Genomic DNA, 12,539 nt, shown 5'->3' with positions numbered 1-12,539 from the left:
TCAGTCGACTCAGGACCAAAATGACTCGACTGATCTTTCTGTGAGTTTCGAAAATTTAAGGGCAGTCGACTGCTACATGAGCAGTCGACTGATGCTAGTCGACTCATCTTCAGACTTCACTCGACCAATCTTTCTGTAAGATTTGAAATTCGATGGCAGTCGACTGATAGACCATCAGTCGACTGATAACAGTCGACTGAACCATCACAGCACTCGACCAATCTTTCTGTGATGTTCGAAATAAGAGAACAGTCGACTGTTTTTACATCAGTCGACTGACACCAGTCGACTCACTTATCATCAGTCGACTGATGAGCGAACACTTTTATAAATAGCAACCACGACCAGCCTTTGAATTCACCTTCAACCCTAAGTCCACGCCGTCTTCTGCCGAATTTCTTCTTCCTCCAAGTTCCCAAGGTCTTCTAGAGTCAAAGGAGTCCTCCCTTTAATCCATATCAACTACTATTTCTCAATTCTAATGGAGAATCAATCGGTTTCAAAGAGGTATAGCTTAGAAATCAACTTTGTCTTGATTATATTACTTTAAATCTTTGTTGAAAACTAACTTTCTTTGTTTTCTCATGCATCCTCATCTTTCATTGCATATCTTCATCTTTAGACAAAAGCATATGGCCTCTAAACCCCATAGGAGGACAGTTTTTAGCAAAAACAAGGACTTACCAAAATATCCTGATCCTGAGTACTTTCTACGGACTCCGTTACCTAGGTTTCCTTCAATGATATACCAACATATCTTTGAAACTTCTGAATTCCACCTTATAGATTGTCGATACATAAATCGTCAATTCTTTCAGTTTGCAGTTCCTCATATCTATGACCGTCTTGTGCATTATCATCTTGAAACTCTTGTCAATTGCACAAGCAACATAAATTTAGACTTGTGTAAGGAATTCTATGTCAATTTAAGACCTACCAACATCACTAAAAGTCATTTCATATCCACTGTTGCCGGTAGGCATATTGAATTCACACCTGAATTAATCAGAACCTTCCTTGGTCTTCGTCCATCTTCTAATCCCTTTGTATGTTTCCCTGAGGTCACTGAAATCACAGGAGGTAGATCAATGATTTTTGTAGATCTCTGAAAGAGCTTTCCAACGCATCTAAGTTTGCCTCGTTCTAAGACCCGAATCAAAAGTTATGGCCTTTTGAAGTTGACCCTGCATTATGATTCCTGCAAAACAAGCATTAAAACAACCAAGCCAACCTAGCTTTACCTTGTGGGTCTAACTTCGGATTTCTACCGAAATCCTGGGTTAGTCTAACCCACTCCATTCTGGAGAATTCGTGCCAACCAAGTTACTCCAGACTTGTTGGATTTGTGCTCAACCAAGTCCCCCCAGGACTTGTTGGACTTGCAACTGACCCTCCTGATCAGTCCCCCTTCAGGACTTGACTGCAACTGATCCTCCTGATCAGTCCATTCCTCCGCTGCAACTTGATCCTCCTGACCAAGTCCAGCCTTCTGCAACTTGGTCCTCCTGACCAAGTCCAGGTCTTTGCCTGGTGCACGTTGACTCTGCCAAGACTTCATGCCTGATCCTCCAAATCAGGACTTCCCTTTGCCTAGCCTACAACTAGGACTTTCCCTTGCCCAGCTTCACTCACCAGGACTTCCATTGTCTAGTCTAACTTCCACTAGATCTTTCTCACTCACTTCCACACATCCAAACATCAAGTCCAGTTTGGATCAACCCTTGGTCAAACTGACCAGACCTAGGTGTATTGTCAAACATCGAAACTCTAGGCAAGATCTTAGTGCATCTTGCACCAACAATCTCCCCCTTTTTGATGTTTGACAATTTCTTAAGTTAATATAGGTCAGAGTTTAATTTTCTGGGAGAAATCTATATTATTAACTTAAGGTCCCTTCTCCCCCTTTTCATACATCAAAAAGATTTAACATTTTAAGTCCATTCTCTCTTGCACCAACAATAATGGTAACATCTATGGTCACAACTAAGTCTTGACAATTCTTGAAAGACCATAATAGCTTAGAAAATTTTTCAATTAATTTATAAGTTTTTTAAATTAATTTTTCAAAACTCATTTTATATAATTTTGATTAAAGTAAGGTTTGAAATATTTTTGCAAACATAAGTTTTATAGTTTTCAAAGTTGAGTTTTGAAAGATTTGTTCAAAATAGTTTTTCAAAAGAGTTTTCAAAATAAGTTTAATTTTCAAAATAGATTTTGAAGGTATTTTTCAAAAGTGTTTTGCAAAATAGATAATTTTTGAAAAGCTAGTTATTATTCTTTTAAGTCAGACTCTCCCCCTTAACTTGACACATCCTCAGGGCTCTTTGTTGACCACAAAGTAATCTCCTTGTGTGTCTAAGGGTTTGACTCAAATTAAAAGAATAATTGAATAATAATTTTTGAAATGATTTTTTAAAATGATTTTCATTGAAACTAAGTATTTTTTTTAAAATAGATAGTTTTTGAAAAACTATTTATTATCCTTTTTAAATTAGAATCTCCCCCTTAACTAGACACGTCCTCAGGGCCCTTTGTTAACCACAAAGCAAACTCCCCTGTGTGTCTTAGGGTTTGATTCTAAATCAAAAGAATAATGTATAATAATTTTGAATTTTTTTTCATAATTTTGCAAGAGTATTTTCAAAATAATTTTTGAATTAATTTTATCCTTTAATTTAGAGTCTCCCCCTAAATCAGACACGTCCATAGGATTCTTTGTTAACCACAAAGCAGCTTCCCTATGTGTCTTAGAGGTTGTTCCAAGTAATTTTGAAATTTATCTTTTGGAAATAATTTTATAATATATTTTGCAAAACAATAATTTTCAAAAATAATAACAATTTTTAAATTTTTAAAATCTTTTAAAATTTTTAAGTTTATTTTTAAGAAGTCTTTTTTAAATATCAGATCTTTCAAGAATGACCTCCCCCTGAACTAGACACTCACTTAGGACATCCTTGTTGACCACAAGGATTTTCTGCCTATGTGTCTTAGGGTTCTTAGACTTAGTGTTGACCTAAAGGTTTGTGTCTAATGTGTTGGTCAACCAATTTTTCAAATATATAGAGTTTTGAAAATTTATAATATAGATACACCCAGCAAGCATGAAACTCAAGGAAATATCAATTTTCAAAAATAGTTTTTATAAAAATATTTATAGTAATTTTTGAAAATCTTTTTCAAAATGTTGTACTTTAATTGTCCTTATCATCTCACCCGTACTAAGTGTTGCAATACATAGCATACACGGGTAACCTTATGGGTTGTGTGAGATGAGTTCAATTTTATCTTTGTTTATTGTGAAGAGGTATCTATACTTGATCAATTTTGAGTTAGATTCAGGTTTAGCCTTCAACCAATTAAGTACACATTTCAAAAATTGATTCCCAGGTGGGTGGCGAGGCACAGGGGCCTTCTTGGTTATCGGAGCAACGACCACTTCCTAGACAGAATCCATTCAAGAAATTATGGACTTAATCAATTTATTGAAAAACCTTGGTCTAACTAGTCTAGGATGTGGCGATGTAACGCCCGCCCTTACGTGGGCCCTTGACGGACGCTACAGTTTCTTACTTTCATTCATTTCATTCAACTACTATCATATATAAAACTAAACTTAACTAAACATGCAGCGGAAACTATTAATAATTTAAAACAGTTTCATATACGATAGCAGTGCAATAAAATAGTGAAATACAATAATGACAATTAAAACTAACCTAGGTTACATGGCAATCCTAGGTTATATAGTCCTACACATGATAATTAAACAGGATAATTAAACATTGTTCAACATAACATGCAAATATACAAAGGTTTGCATGGCCAAGGCTTTATCAAGTCACTACTACACACATCTTCACCGCCCTGTCCTGCTGCCTCCCATTTGCTCAGTACCTGCTAACTGGATCTGCAAGATAAGGAAAGTATCTATAAGCATAAAGCTTAGTAAGTTCCTTTCCTACTCACAAAATCCATTCGTTACATACATCATACATTAAGCATAAAAGCATATCAACATTTCCTAACATGCATAAGCAATCATTGAACATTCACATCATATACATTTGAACATAGAAATCATTTTGCCTTTTTGAAAACTATTATTTTAATAGTTAAACATAATCATCAACATCTTTGGGGATCCCTGGCTTGTACCCATTCATTTCTTTTGCGCGCACATACCAAGTAGTACGAGGTAGCTAATCCCGACTACACGGTTTACTAGGTCTTCTCAGATGTCCTTCAACCTAGGGGCAACTTTTGGAGCCCATCCCTGGAATCCCTTTCGGGTTCCGGTACAAGCCATTCATTCAAAGTAAAATACTTTTATACATTTCTTTTCATCATAGTATGAATGTTCCATAACATCTTTCTTTTCTTCATAATGAACATTCACATTCATATCCATTCATCATAACACTTTACATAACATAGTGCTTAATCAACATTTTAAACCTTAACTTTAGGTTTGATTGTACTTTCTTCATAAGCCTTGACATTTCATTAACCCTAAACCGACCAAACAGTGGATCAATAACCCTCTTAATCGATCAGATATTTCGATTGATAGGTCTTGAATCGATCCAGGGTCGATTCGGTTCAAATTTTTCATCACAGAGCCTCTGTAATCGATCACATGGTCGATTACAGGGGCTTAATCGATCAGAAGATCGATTGCTTTAATTCGGAGTTCACAGTAGGCTTGGTAATCGATCAACCGATCGATTACAGCCTCGTAATCGATCAGCCGATCGATTACAGGCCTCTTAATCGATCGGGTGATCGATTAAGAGTCGCGAATTTCCGTTCCTCATTAAAGCGTGTAATCGATCGGGCGATCGATTACACCCTCTGGTAATCGACCAACGAGTCGATTACCAGGGTTTCTGTTCTGTTTAACTCGATACATCAGATATCATTCTCAGGTTTTAATTAACATTTAAACACATATCATTCTACAGATTTAACAGGTTACACATACAACATGTTAACATAAACTATTATACAAACATGATAAATCTATGAACAAACATAATTAAAATATAAAACATATTACTGTACAATAACAAAATCATAATAAACATGCAACAAACATCAGTATAACACATATTATCGTTAAACTCTATTTCAAACATTTAACAGATACATGAACATATGAACATTTAACATAAACATGATATATCTAAACATGCAAACATCAGATTATAAACAAAAAGATTAGCCACAAACACAATTATAACTACAACAGAATTTAAACATTTCATTTAACATTAACCATCATACAAATTATACATCTAACATTTGTTAAACATATCATAAACTAATATCTTGCAGGTGAACAAGTTTCAACTTACATTTGGTTCCTTAGAGTAAGCTATTATCTTGCAGGTGAGGGGAACTTACCCTTTTCCTTGAAGTTCTAAGGTTCCTAAGCCTTCTAACCATCTCCTCTCCTTCTTGCTCCTTTGGTTTGCTCCAGGGGACTCACCCTCCAGAATTATAGAAGGAAAATTACGGGTATTACAATCCTCCATACCTTCTAAAAAGTTCGTCCTCGAACTTAGAATAATTCTGGATACTTTCGTTTCATGTCTTCTTCGCGTTCCCATGTCATTTCTTCAGATTGTTGATTTCGCCACAACACTTTGACTAACGGTACCTCCTTGTTCCGTAGTCTTTTGACATCTCGATCCAGGATCTGTACAGGTTTACTTTCATAACTTAGATCTTCCTGGATCTGGATTGCCTGTGGCTCGATCACTTTGTCCTCGTTGGGAATACATTTCTTTAACATGGATACGTGGAACACATTGTGAATAGCAGCCATTTCTTGAGGTAGCTCGAGTTCATAAGCCACCTTGCCGACTCTATTCACTATCTTGTATGGTCCCACGTATCGCGGACTTAGCTTTCCTTTCTTGCCGAACCTCATAATTCCCTTCATTGGAGTAACTCGGAGAAAAACAAAATCTCCGACATTGAATTCCAATGGCCTCCGTCGTTGATCGGCATAATTCTTCTGCCGGCTCTGTGCAGTTTCTATCCGTTGGCGGATATTCTGTATGGCTTGGGTGGTGTCCTTGATGAAATCCGTCTGGACTCCCATTTCCTTCTTCTCACCACCTTCATACCAACAGATAGGAGATCTACATCTCCTTCCATATAGAGCTTCATATGGTGCCATTCCAATAGTAGCTTGGTAGCTATTATTGTAAGCAAATTCTGCTAAGCATAAATATCGGCACCAGCTCCCTTTGAAATCCAAGGCACAAGCTCTTAACATATCTTCTAGTATCTGGTTCACCCTTTCTGTTTGTCCATCTGTTTGTGGGTGGAACGCGGTACTGAACTTTAGCTTTGTGCCTAGAGCCTTGTGGACACATTCCCAAAATTGCGAAGTGAATCGACCATCCCTGTCTGAGATAATGGTCTTGGGAATACCATGCAATCTGATGATTTCTTTAACATACAATTGGGCTAGTTGCTCAATTGAATATGTCATCTTGATTGCTAGGAAGTGTGCTGACTTTGTCAGTCTATCCACTATCACCCATATAGCATCATATCCGTTTGTAGTCCTGGGAAGACCTGAAATGAAATCCATAGAAATGTCTTCCCATTTCCACTCCGGAATTTGAATTGGTTGCAGAACTCCTCCAGGCCTCTGGTGTTCTGCTTTGACTTGCTGGCAGGTCAGGCAGGTACTGACATGCTTAGCTACATCCCTCTTCATACCGGACCACCAAAATCTTCCTTTCAGATCTTGATACATCTTGGTGGATCCTGGATGCATAGCATAGGGAGTTCCATGAGCTTCTTCTAAAATTTTCTTGCGCAGTTCCGGATCGTTAGGGATACATAACCGATCCCTAAAATATAATACTCCGTTATCGGCGATCCGAAAGCCTTCGCCTTTTCCTTCTTGGATCTCTTGCTTGATCTTCTGGAGACTTGGATCACTATTCTGCTTCCCCAATATATCATCGAACAATGATGGTACTATGGCCAAGGTCGAGAGTTGTCCAGAGATAACCTCGATCCCATAGCTCATAATCTCCTTTTCCAGTGGTCGAGATAATACCGATAAAGACATCAAAGTAGCACTAGATTTCCTACTGAGTGCATCTGCCACTTTGTTGGCTTTACCTGGATGGTAGAGAATTTCGCAGTCATAGTCCTTTACCAGCTCCAGCCATCTGCGTTGTCTCATATTGAGATCCTTTTGTGTGAAGAAATAGCGCAGACTCTGGTGATCTGTGTAAATTTTACACTGTGCTCCGTATAGATAATGTCTCCATACCTTCAGAGCAAAGACCACCGCTGCTAGCTCTAAGTCATGGTGGGATAATTCTTTTCATGCTCTTTTAATTGCCTAGAGGCATAGGCAATCACTTTCCCACTTTGCATAAGTACAGCTCCGAGTCCCAGTCGGGAGGCATCGCTGTACATGTCGAAGCATTTATCATTTTCTGGAAGAGTAAGGATTGGAGCATTTGTAAGTCTTCTTTTCAGTTCCAAGAAACTCTTCTCACAATCCTCAGTCCATATATACTTCTTGTTCTTCTTGGTAAGAGCTGTCATAGGTGCTGCGATTCTTGAGAAGTCTTCTACGAATTTACGGTAATAACCCGCCAATCCGAGAAAACTCCTAACTTCGCTAGCATTCTTTGGCCTGCTCCAGTTACTCACAGCTTCTATCTTTTTCGGGTCCACCATAACTCCATCCTTGGAAATGATATGACCCAGAAAAGCCACTTGTTCCAACCAAAATTCACATTTGGAAAATTTGGCATATAACTGCTTTTCCCGAAGAATCTGCAACACCGTCTTCAGGTGTTGGGCATGCTCGTCATGATTCCTCGAATAGACAAGAATATCGTCGATGAAGACGATCACAAATTTGTCGAGAAATTCTGAGAATACCCGATTCATCAGGTCCATGAACATAGCAGGAGCATTAGTTACTCCGAACGGCATAACTACGAACTCATAGTGTCCGTATCTTGTCCGGAAAGCTGTCTTCGGAATATCCTCTGGTCTTACCTTCACTTGATGATAACCAGACCTGAGATCAATCTTCGAGAAAACCGTGGCTCCCTTCAATTGATCAAACAGATCATCTATCCTTGGAAGAGGATATCTGTTCTTGATCGTCACATTATTTAATGCCCGATAATCTATGCATAAGCGCATAGTTCCATCTTTCTTCTTTACAAATAGTACTGGAGCTCCCCATGGGGAATGACTAGGGCGAATGAAACCCTTATCCAGTAACTCTTGTAATTGAACTTGAAGTTCCTTCAATTCCGCCGGTGCCATACGATAGGGCGCCTTTTGAGATCGGATTAGTACCAGGAATTAACTCGATCTCAAATTCAACTTCCCTATCCGGGGCTAATCCGGGCAATTCATCTGGAAACACATCTGGGTAATCGCATACAACTCTGACATCCTCTAGCTTCTGCTCCTTAGCTTGAGTTGTATCAACCACGTAGGCGAGAAAACCAGTGTATCCCTTGCTTAACATCTTCTGTGCTTTTAGAGCCGATAAGAACTTTCCAGTTTCCTCTTTGGCTCTCCATAAAATTCAAACACAGACTCAGCTTCAGGCTGGAATACCACTCTGCGTTTACGGCACTCGATAGAAGCACCGTATTTGCTCAGGAAATCCATACCCAGTATGACATCAAAATCTTGCATGTCCAGTACTATCAGATCGCAGTAGAGTTCTCTTCCCGCGATTCCAATTGGTACGGCACGCAACATATGAGTAGATGCCATTACTTCTCCCGAAGGTAGAGTTGTTAAGAATTTACCATCTAGGACTTGTAAAGGTATCTCTATCTTCTTAGCATATAGCATGGAAATAAACGAATGCGTTGCCCCAGTATCAAATAATGCAGTAGCGTACTGACTGTAAATAAATATCTGACCTGTGACAACTGTGGAAGCATTCGCCACATCCTCCTTTGTCAAAGAAAATACCCTAGCATTGGTTGCTACTGGAGGGGCCTCCAACCTTCCTTGGCTTATCTGAGGACCGTCCAATGCAGCTTGCATATAATGCAGCTGTGCAGGTGCCTTCTGGTACTGCATCTGTTGTGGTGGCTGCTGAGATGGTGCCTGGAACTTCTTAGGGCAGAACTGAGCCTTATGCCCTTCCACTCCGCAGATAAAACATTTGTTGGTCCCCACTAGGCATTCTCCAGAATGAGGTCTTTCCACACTTTGCACATGTGGTGAACTTGGGCTTCTTATTTGCCACTCCGCCCTTAGCATTGTTCCATTTTCTTTTATCCTTGCGGCCATGACCTCTATTAAAATGGCCCTTGTTCTCTCTTAGTCTTAACCTCAGCCGATGGCTTCTTCTGCTGCTTAATGCTGTTCAGGTAATAGTGCTCAGTTACCAAAGCACTACTGACCAGTTCCTCCGAGGTCTGCGGTTTATGTACTCCGCCAGCTACATTCATAGCTATCTCGGGCCGCAGCATCTTTAGCATAAGGCGAACCCTTTCCTTCTCTGTACCGACCAGCTCAGGACATAGACGTGCTAGCCGGTTAAATCTTTTGACAGCCTCGTTGACTGTCAGCTCGCCTTGACGAAATTCTGTGAATTCGTCGTAATGTCGGTTAGTCACCCGCATGTGGAAGAACTCTTCAAAGAATTCCTCTTCGAAGTCTGTCCATCTCATTCCATTGATTTGCCTCTTAGCTTCACCCTATCCCACCACATCCTGGCGTCTCCAGTGAAGCAGAAGGATACGCATTTGACCTTCTCATGCTCCGGCCAGTCTAGCATCTCCACTATGCTCTCAACAGTCTTGAACCAGGCTTGAGCATCCCAAGGTTCACAACTACCCGAGAAGGGTTCTGGCTTCAGCCTCTGCCACTGGATCAGATAAGCTTCTGGTCTCATTCCAGGGGCAGTGCTAGTTGAAGGTACGGACGTAGCTGGAGGTGCTACTGGTGTCGCTGGTGGAGGGACAGTGTTCCTTGCTGCTGACTCATCAGAGTGTTGATGGTCTGCTGCTGGTTTGCTATGATCTGTTGTTGCTCAGCGAACTGACGCTGGAGATCAGTGACCAGCTGTGTCAGGTCAGGCTGGTTGGTGGTTCCAGTTGTTCTGTTACCTCCTCTAGCCATAGTTCCTGATCACAAGCAAGTTAGTGTAAGAATTCATCCCTTAGTATGCATGCATCATAAGATAGATTTCTATATCCTCCTATATGCATTACTTTTCTAAGGTAAGAACATGCTTCCATCATGCATAGGGTTATTCTAACTAACATCCTTACATAAGTAAGCTTAACTATCTCCATGTTATTTACCCATATAACATGGTATGGAAGATCATACTAGTTGGGGGAATCATCCTTCCTAACTTAAGTTTTCCCTATTCTCTTAGTGTAGGTTCTACCTTCACTCTTCAAGTGTATGACCTACTCCAACTTCCCTTAGATAGTCATCCTCAACTTACTCATGTGATATTTGTGAGTCTATAATCCATCTTCATTACTCACATTTTCTTTTTCTTACATACTTCTAGCTACTCTAGTTAGGAGGTACTACCCTTCCTACTAAAGTATACATCCAAACGAAAATAAACAACATCCACAACTGTAAAGACATGACAAGATCATCCTGCAGTGGAACAGGAACTATCGGAGCAGGGATCTCCGGTATCTCGTCAGGGTCTTCTACAGTCTCCTCTGGATCCTCATCTGGATCCTCTATCTCTATCTCCACATCATCATCTGAGACCTCCTCAAACTCACCCTCAGGCTCGGGGTCCTCCTCCATCTCGAAGACCTCCTCAGGCTCGGGGTCTTCCTCCATCTCGAAGACCTCCTCAGGCTCAGGGTCTTCCTCCATCTCAGGAAGACCTCCTCAGGCTCAGGGTCTTCCTCCATCTCAGGATCCATAATCTCCGGGTCCTCTTCGTCGTCTTCAGACTCTGCTTCTGACTCTCCCAGATCCTCTGGAAACTCGTGTCGCGATATCTGCCTGCGCAACTCAGCATATGACAAGCGACACTGGAACTCGCCCCAGATCCTATGTGCTACTTCCCTTGCACGTCTAGGCAAGGTCCTCAGCAGTACCCCGATACGGTGGTCATCCATCACAGGAAACCCTTCCTGTTCGATCTTCCAGAATACTCGATCCAATCTCCCTATGAGTCCCTGAATACCACCGACTGGGCTATACTCCACTGCCTCTAACTCCTCGAACAGTCCCTCAAGTCGCTCACTAAAATGAGCCATGCTGCGAGACAACTTATCTAGTCAAGTCAAGTGAGTATAGACATATCCATAAATCATATAAATCATAAAACAGGTAAGCAAGTAAGTAAGGTATGTATAAACATCTTACTTGGAAGCGGCAGGACTCAGGCTTGATGTGTGTGTAGTGAGATGATGACTGCTCTGATACCATTCTGTAACGCCCGCCCTTACGTGGGCCCTTGACGGACGCTACAGTTTCTTTACTTTCATTCATTTCATTCATTCAACTACTATCATATATAAACCAAGCTAAACTAAACTAAACATGCAGCGGAAACATTTTTCTATTTATAACATGTATATATATGATAGCATTTAAATAAAATAAACATGGCAGTTAACAAAAATGATAAACTAACCTAGGTTACATGGCAATTCTAGCATGCATAGTCTACACATGATAATTAAACACAGGAATAATTAAACATTGTTCAACATAACATGCAAATATACAAAGTTTGCATGGCCAAGGCTTGATCACGTCACTACCACACACATCTTCACCAGCCCTGTCCTGCTGCCTCCCATTTGCTCAGTACCTGGTAACGGGATCTGCAAGATAAGGAAAGTATCTATAAGCATAAAGCTTAGTAAGTTCCTTTCCTACTCACAAAATCCATTCGTTACATAACATGCATAATTAACATCATAAAGCATATCAATATTTCCATAAACATTAGCATATTGCAATTAGCACATAGACATTTCATCATAACATTGAACATCATATGCACATTTAATAATGAAATGCCTTTGAAAACTTATTATCATAGTAGATAAACATAATCATCAACATCTTTGGGGATCCCTGGCTTGTACCCATTCATTTCTTTTGCGCGCACATACCAAGTAGTACGAGGTAGCTAATCCCGACTACACGGTTACTAGGTCTTCTCAGGTCCTTCGACCTAGGGGCGTTTTGCCTTGGAGCCCATCCCTTGGAATCCCTTTCGGGTTCCGGTACAAGCCATTCATTCAAAGTAAAATACTTTTGCTACATTTCTTTTCCATCATAGCATGAATGTTCCATATCATCTTTCTTTCATCTTCATAGTGAACATTCATATTTATCTTGTTGAAATTTGAATTTTTCTTATTATTAGGATTATTTTGAATTTTTAATTTCGAATTTTTAAGTAAAATTGAATTGTTTAATTTATCTTGATGTTTATTAATTTTTGTTTAGTTGAATTATTATTAATTTTCGTAATTAAATTATTTAAGGTTTATAAATTAAAGAGTTGGTTTAAT

At 39.7% G+C, this 12,539-nt stretch overlaps 1 pseudogene; it reads right to left on the bottom strand.

Moving 5' to 3' along the window:
- Positions 1-8,544: 8,544 nt before the first annotated feature.
- Positions 8,545-9,506, bottom strand: LOC141831726 (uncharacterized; annotated as a pseudogene).
- Between the last annotated feature and the right edge of the window lie 3,033 nt (positions 9,507-12,539).

The sequence above is a fragment of the Curcuma longa genome, chromosome 7, assembly GCF_044706935.1.
Source record: "Curcuma longa cultivar G26 ecotype Majalengka, Jawa Barat chromosome 7, ITB_CL_G26_1.1, whole genome shotgun sequence".
Classification (NCBI taxonomy): Eukaryota; Viridiplantae; Streptophyta; class Magnoliopsida; order Zingiberales; family Zingiberaceae; genus Curcuma; species Curcuma longa.
The sequence above is the reverse complement of the archived record's forward strand: the minus strand, read 5'-3'. Positions and strand labels throughout refer to the sequence as shown.